The sequence below is a fragment of the Macrobrachium rosenbergii genome, chromosome 12, assembly GCF_040412425.1.
Source record: "Macrobrachium rosenbergii isolate ZJJX-2024 chromosome 12, ASM4041242v1, whole genome shotgun sequence".
NCBI lineage: Eukaryota > Metazoa > Arthropoda > Malacostraca > Decapoda > Palaemonidae > Macrobrachium > Macrobrachium rosenbergii.
In genome coordinates, this window is record NC_089752.1 from 3,976,455 (window position 1) to 3,984,310 (window position 7,856).

Consider the following 7,856-nt stretch of genomic DNA (forward strand, 5'->3'; position numbering starts at 1 on the left):
GAGAAAAGATAATTCCGAGCTACGACAAAAAGGGAAATTGCAGTTCCTTGTTTCGCTTTCGATGTGTGTTTATATATATATATATATATATATATATATATATATATATATATATATATATATATATATATATATATATATATATATATATATATATATATATATATATATATATATATATATATATATATATATATATATACACGTTGGAATACACACACATGTATATACATATATATATATATATATATATATATATATATATATATATATATATATATATATATAGAGAGAGAGAGAGAGAGAGAGAGAGAGAGAGAGAGAGAGAGAGAGAGAGAGAGAGCCATAGGGAAAATAACTGTTTACTGTATTACACCCGAAACGTAAAGAGGTTCGAACGTTGGCAGGAGCAGATTCCTATCATATAATTCCTTTTTTTTAGGTAATCTACCCTCGAGATAAAGGGAATTCGATACTAGTGGGTTTCTGTGTCTTGATATTAATATAGAAAGTCACGCGTGAATAAGTAGCATATATATATATATATATATATATATATATATATATATATATACTGTATATTGTTACCGATATTAGTCATTATATATATATATATATATATATATATATATATATATATATATATATATATATATATATATATATATTGTTACCGATATTAGTCACCTTTGGTTACTCTATCTCGAATTGAGCAACACCGAGTTTGATCACTAAGAATATATATATATATATATATATATATATATATATATATATATATATATATATATATATATATATATATATATATATATATATATATATATATATATATATATATATATATATATTCTTAACAAAAGCATAAGTCTCATGTGCTTCATCACAGATGTGATCACAAACTATGATAATTATATCCAACAGTGAAGCTCAGCAGAGATTTCATCCAAATCCGTTCAGGTAATAGGATCGGGCAGATAAATTGCAGGCTGATGGGGCATGACGGTTCCATGTCAGAGATGTGTGTGTGTTCTCTGAGTATTGAAAAATCAGATTGTGTTTATATGATGATATATCACATCGCAGTTATGTGACGGGAAATACAGTACTTAGTTCATTACGACAGATATTTTGTTTAGCTTTTCAGAACGGAATTTTTCGAATAATAGCTAAAGTGACAAAATCGAAAATGGTTTACTATCGAGTAAATATACATATCACTGATAATATTCCAGTTTCATACCGCAAGCGCTTCTAGTGATGGTCATTAGGTTAAGCTGTCAGTTCCCCTAATTGCTGCATTATATTAAATTACTCTTTCTCACTACAGCATTAGGGATGAGATTGGTATTATTTGTGATAGAAAACAGCCTAGCACTAATCGTGTGACTAATAAGTCTAATGGAGGGAACAAAGCAGCAGAACGCATTACATAAATAATAATGTTGCATCTGACGAAATCGACTGGCGATTAATTATGAATCATGAAACCGACGAATGATTACAATTACACGATTAACGAAATTAAGACGGAGTTACTAGCATGCGAACAAAATTGCGAGGAAGAGTTACAGATATGCGACTGGTATCAGAGATCAAGGATAATGCTGAAATCAAACGTTTGGAATCGACAAAAAAAGATGAAACGTTAGATTTCTTGATCCAATTTCCAGTTATCATCAATATGAATCATGTAATGTACTTTTTACTGAAATTGCGATGGGATTTGATAATTGGGCAAGTTGAGGAGCTATTTTATTTATTTTTCGAATTTCACATTTAATTTCTCAGCAATTTTATGCAGTTTAACCTAATATGAAAAGTGAGCGGAATATTTTCTTACATGATTAAGTAGACAGAAAATACATTAGGAAATATTTTTTTCAGGACATTTTACACTGCTGAATTTTCCTCTGTGTATATATAAGTATAATGCCATTCTTGGTTATATATTTTTACATATATATACATATATATATATATATATATATATATATATATATATATATATATATATATATATATATATATGTGTGTGTGTAACGTACGTATATATATATAAAATATTCAGATCATAACCGTTAACATATTTTTCGGTATTTTTCGCTTTTCTCATAAAATCCCGTGCTTTAGGATCCTTGAATATGTTGGAAGACTGCACTTTTCTTTTATGCTTGCATTATATAGTGTTTTGGTTTGTTTTTAAGGTCCTTGTACGTTACTAAATGTATACTTCGCGAGTAAGTAACCGTTTTAAAGAGTTTTAATGATGCTGTGACTCGCGTAAGACGTGAGCAGTATTAAATTTGGTGAGTAATTTTTGCTGTGGGTGAATTTTTAAATTTCTAAGGTTTCCATATGCTTTGCTGGTTTGTAAATGCTTTATCTAGTGTGAATGTAAATATGGCTTAGGACAAGAATGTTTAACATTAGGTGTCAGTATATTCACCTCGTCCAAAGTTTAGCAATCGAAGCAAGTTGTGACTATTGAACAGACCCGAAAAACTTTAACTGTTTTTCTAGATTTATTAGATTTGTTGAAGTTTGGCGTTTATGGATTTGTGAAGGGTCGTTCCGTCAAGTCCTTAAGCGAGTGCCATTGAAGAAAGACTTAAAGTTTAGCGGAGTACTTTAACTTTGGTTGCAGTATTTAGAATGCCAGAACCTGTTGAAGTCCTTAATTAGCCTATATTAACTACAGGTTAGACTAATCTGCTTTAGATTTAAATACGGAGTAAGTCTTGAGCGTGTGGAAACTAGTAAATGAACCTGAGATTGCGAGGAGACTTCACTTGAGTATGTTGAAATGAAAACCTATTTCATCCTACAAATGCTGAAGATAATTTTTTTTTTTTACTAGTCGCTTTTGATGTGATCCCGATGAATTTTTCTTTTGCGAAAATTAAGTTGGCCCAGAGTGTTAGCCTGCGTTGATCAAAGTTTCTTTATAGTGATGGCTGATCTTATTTTCTTAATTTTTACTAACTGACATTAAATTAGTTCATGTAAATTAGTTCATGTAAAAGTTCTTAAGTGTAAAAAAAGTTTCTAAGTGTAATCTTATAATGTGCACACTACGTTTTATAAGTTAGGTGAAAATCCGGTTTAGAATCTTGGGTAACCGATAGGTAATCTGGTCAAGTTAACTAGTTGAATGTGATACTACGCTTAATCCAGAATTTTTCGGGGTAAGGCTCAAAATAACCGTGGGGAAAAACTGCCACAAGTTTAATGGGTAGTTATTTTGCCCTAATACTGGCAGATTGTGCCTGAAAAATGGGATGCCATTTTGAGACTTAATATTCCTGTGATACTGAAGTCCTTGGATATCGCATTAGGGCTGGTATGATTATATTCGCCTAATTTTTAAAGTTTCTCAAGTGGGAAATTTATCAACTTAACAGGAAAACCTGCCCTTGTGCAGCCATTACTCTTGATAGAACTTTCCAAATCAAAGGCAGATAACCAGTATTAGTGATGTGCTGTAGTACAGAGTATTTAGAGGCCAAACGTTTGCGTAGTATGCCATAAAGTTAATAGAAGAACTTGTGAACTTTACCAAAATTTGCCTCTACAAATGGTGCAGTAATCAAATTAATATCTGTACTTGTAAACTTTACCAAATTTGGCTTTCTAAATAGTGCATTGATCAATGTTTTGTTTCAGCAGGCAATGAAAATGGGAGTAAAGCACCACCTGCGCCGCTACCATCGAGAGTCACAGAAATCCTGGTTGAGGTTCTACCTGATTTATGCTTGGCATTGAAGGATTTGGACTGAGCGCCCTTAGTGTTTGAGTTTCTTGCAAGGAAAGAATAAGAATTTATCTGAATTTGCCGTAAGGCAGTCTGTTGCAGCTATTAAGCTGTTTAATGGTATAAGATTTAAGGAATTTACTTTCGTTTTGTTAGTGTAAGATTTAGAAGTCTTAATGAAAGTAATTTACTGTCGGTTAGTGTAATTGTTAGAGAAGCCCCCTCAGTCTGAGTTTCCTCTTTAAAAATTAGATTAGTACGCGCTGAAGTTCCTTTAAAAATAACGAAAGCTAGTGCATGTGGACTTGATAAGTTTTGATTAAATATACTTGAGAAATTTTGACTAAAAATAGTGTTAGTACTCTCATAATTTTGAATAAAACTTAATTCCTAGTATTCTCTAATCTAAGATTAATGTTGCCATAGGATATTTAATTTGGTTTTTATATATGCCATTCACAGATTTCCCAATAATTCAACCTTAAACCAGACCAGTTCGTTTTCTCCAATGTCGAAGGTCGAATTACTGCTGTCATGGTTTGCCTAACAAGCGAAAGTCTGAGCCTTACCATACATTACCTCAATTACCCTCCAATCTAGACTGACTATAGGGAAATCTGTTACTGTAGTTTATTCATATCTACTTCACGAATTGATAGTGGGAAATATTTCGATTTAAGATTTACTACAGTATCAGGTTCCTGTAATTGAAAGCAAAGTTTCATGTCTACTACTGATGGGTTGTATTTTTAGCCTTTTGATGTGACCAATGTCTTTTAGCTAATGAATTTTTAATGTCTGGTATAAATGTCATTATATCGTTGTCTACTTTGGCAGGAACACCTGGTAGTTACTGGGGATTCAAGGTGCACGATTAACAGACTTTAGCTGTGCTGGAAAACTTACCTGCCTTTGTCATGAGGTGGTGTAATAATTGCTCCGGTGTACCCAGAAATTACTAGCTACGAGCAGGACCGTCCAGCCGTTTCTGGGAATGGCATTTTACTACTGACTGTGCTGACCAAACTTCTCAAAGGTTACTGCTCAGCTAATTCACCTTAAAAGTCCTAAAGTGTAATTCCTAAAGTGTAATTTGTATGGACCGAATGCGAAGAATTCTAAACCATCCAAGATTCAAGTGGATCCTTGACTGTTGCCGAGATCATCTTAAATAAGGTTCTGCATTAATTTCCTCAACTTCAGCACCGGCTGCAGATGGCTGAGCACTTTTTGTATATAACCCACTGCCATAATTTGTGTAATTTCAGATCAAAATGTCAGTCAGAAACCCATGTTCCTCTAGGCGCGTTGGCCCTGCAGTCTTATTGCTGAAAAGACATGTCCGTTACATTAACTATGACTGTACAGTACAATCTTAAGGGTTGGAATGTAATAAATTTATGTAATAAATGCTATGCTTAATATTCTTGTATTTGGTTTGTTTTAACGTTCCTTGTGTTTTACTGAGTTGTTTTTGCAAGTAAATCAGACATGGTGAAATAAAACTAAATCCTCAGTCTGCGGATTGATCCAGAGTTTTAAAATACCATGGGCCAGACCTAGAAGGTTGGTATGAAAGGTAGCCGTGAGTCCCAAACAGATAAAAATCTTAGATTGCTTATGCTTCACGACAGGATCACGATGGATACTTGTCCTATTCCGGTAAAACTCCTTTTAGTAAAAACTAATTTATACAGGTTTCCACTTGCAATTATTTAAGCTTTAAACAATGCGTAATAAGCTTTAAACAATGGTATTTACGCAATGTGAATTTGCCATTACGCTCATCTTAGATAAGCTACTTAGTTGATTTGGTTCTAACAGAGGCACATACAAAGGCACAAATACTGTAACGCGATGTAATAGAAATATTTCAATCTGGATAATGGAAGGAAATGTGCGATATTTCTGGGATCGACGGAAAGATCACAAAATCCTGATAGTACAAGGTACTGCTAATTGCCTCTAGTGGTATGTACTTCACTGATGATCGATCTCGGTTTCACACGATAACTTAAACTCCCCGATGGATTAGCGCCGTCCCTGCACTTCTGTTCGGCCAATAGCTGCAACCCCCCTCATAACTTTTACTGTACCTCCGTTCATATTTCTTCCGTCTTACTTTCCACCCTCTCCTAACCATTGATTCGTAGTGCAACTGCGAGGTCTTCCTCCCGTTACACCTTTTCAAACCTTTCTACTCCCGACTTCCCTTTCAGCCTTGAACAACCTCATAGGTTCCAGCGCTTGGCCTTCGGTCAAAATTCTATATTCCATTCCACAGGTTCTATAAAAGTAACCACCGAAATATTTAGTACAAATTCACAGTAACCGATAGTTGCTCGATATGCTTGCTGAAAAAAAAAAATACTTTTTAATAAAAGCTTTGGAATGGTATGATACTTGTACACTTCAAGGCAATTCAAAAAAAATCACTTGATGCCTGGTGAGATGCATTCATTTTTCAGTGATGCTCGACCATGACACACTTTCTCTGATAGAAATCCTTCTCGGTGCGAAATGAAACTGCCCTTTTCATTGACGTAATGGCTCGAATGAATACCGAATGACGTAATGGGGTTATTTATTTTTTACCATGAACACTTGTTTATAATTGAACGGTACCTTCAAAAACTTTTCGTGTACATGAAATAATGGCTAATATGAATGGCGAGACTTGAGAATAGGGAGTACTTGAATAGATTTAGTACTGTGGTTTCATTGTTGATCAATAAACAAGGGATTAAAGCTTCGATTCCCTAAATTAATGGTCGATATGAATAGCAAAAGACCTAACATAATGAATAGGGTAACTTCCCAGTTTCCCGTAGGGGGGGTAGTACCGTCAGTACACTTTATGCTGCAACCCCTTTCGTTCCTTTTACTGTACTTCCTTCTATATTCTTTCTTCCATCTTACTTTCCACCCTCTCCTAACAATTGATTTATCGTGCAACTGCGAGGTTTTCCTCCTGTTACACCTTTCACACCTTGTACTGTTAATTTCCGTTTCAGCGCGTAATGACCCCATAGGTCCCAGTGCTTGGTCTTTAGCCGGAATTCTATATTCAATTTAATTCACTTCAACCTCCCAATTTACCATTTACTAAGAATACTTAGCCATAAATCATAATTAAGCTTTGGCAAAGGTCAGGTATAAAAAAAAGACGTCTGTTCTTATTCTGTTCTTGACCAACGACAGACCATCAATGGAAATTACCGATGGAAATTTTTTTTTATTTTGCTAAAATATGTTCATTCTGAATATTCTTCTATGTATGGATTTATCCAGAAAAAAATGTGACTCCAAGCATTACATTTTTTAGATAAAAGCTTAATCAATATTCATATTTTGACTGTTCTAATGCTCTATCCGATACTGCTATTTGCTTGAACATATCGCTAAAAAAGTAGTACAGAAAAAAATATACTGTAGATATTTACTTGCTTCTGTTACCTTGTTATTTTGTAGACAGTTTTTTATTTAATGTCTACAAAGAGTGCCAACGACAACGATATCAGAGTCGAAGTATTACGGCCAAGAATACACATTGCAATTCCTTTAAAAGGATAAGTTTTCCATAAATGAATGAATGCTGTGGTTTTAATCCTAATCATACCTCATTTTAAAATAGGAAAAATTGTGTTCCTCAATTACGAAGCTGTCAGTTATGAAGAAGTGTTCCCCTCGGCAATCATTTTTTTTCCTAACTAGAGCCCTAAAACTTTCGAAAAAAAAAAATTTTAAGTTCACATTTTCGTGTTACAGCTGCCACGAGGCATTCCTCTTTTGATGACGTAGGAGTTTGTAGATATTTTATTTTAAGTTTTCGTTAAAGAACAAAGGCTTTTTACCATCTATCGAAATACAGAAAAACTTTAACCAGCTAGAGAAACAAACACCCCAAGGCACTGCTGTTTCTGAAGTTTTAATTATAATCCTCTTTTAGGTCCCGTGATTTTTCGAAACTACTTTTTCCACATTTTTACGGGATTTCTTCCCCCACGTTCAATAAACAATGAGAAGGGTGTACTTTTTCGCTTAAAAGTCGCCAAAGCCTCTGAAGCTAACATATACTTTTTTTAATGTAATTCCTTTTCTA

At 33.8% G+C, this 7,856-nt stretch overlaps 1 long non-coding RNA gene across 1 annotated transcript; it reads left to right on the forward strand.

Annotated features, from left to right (window-relative positions):
* The first annotated feature begins 2,210 nt into the window (after positions 1-2,210).
* Positions 2,211-5,178, forward strand: LOC136844339 (uncharacterized). Its single transcript, XR_010854821.1, has 3 exons — positions 2,211-2,309; positions 3,670-3,874; positions 4,592-5,178. It is a non-coding gene; the product is annotated as an uncharacterized lncRNA (long non-coding RNA).
* Positions 5,179-7,856: the final 2,678 nt, after the last annotated feature.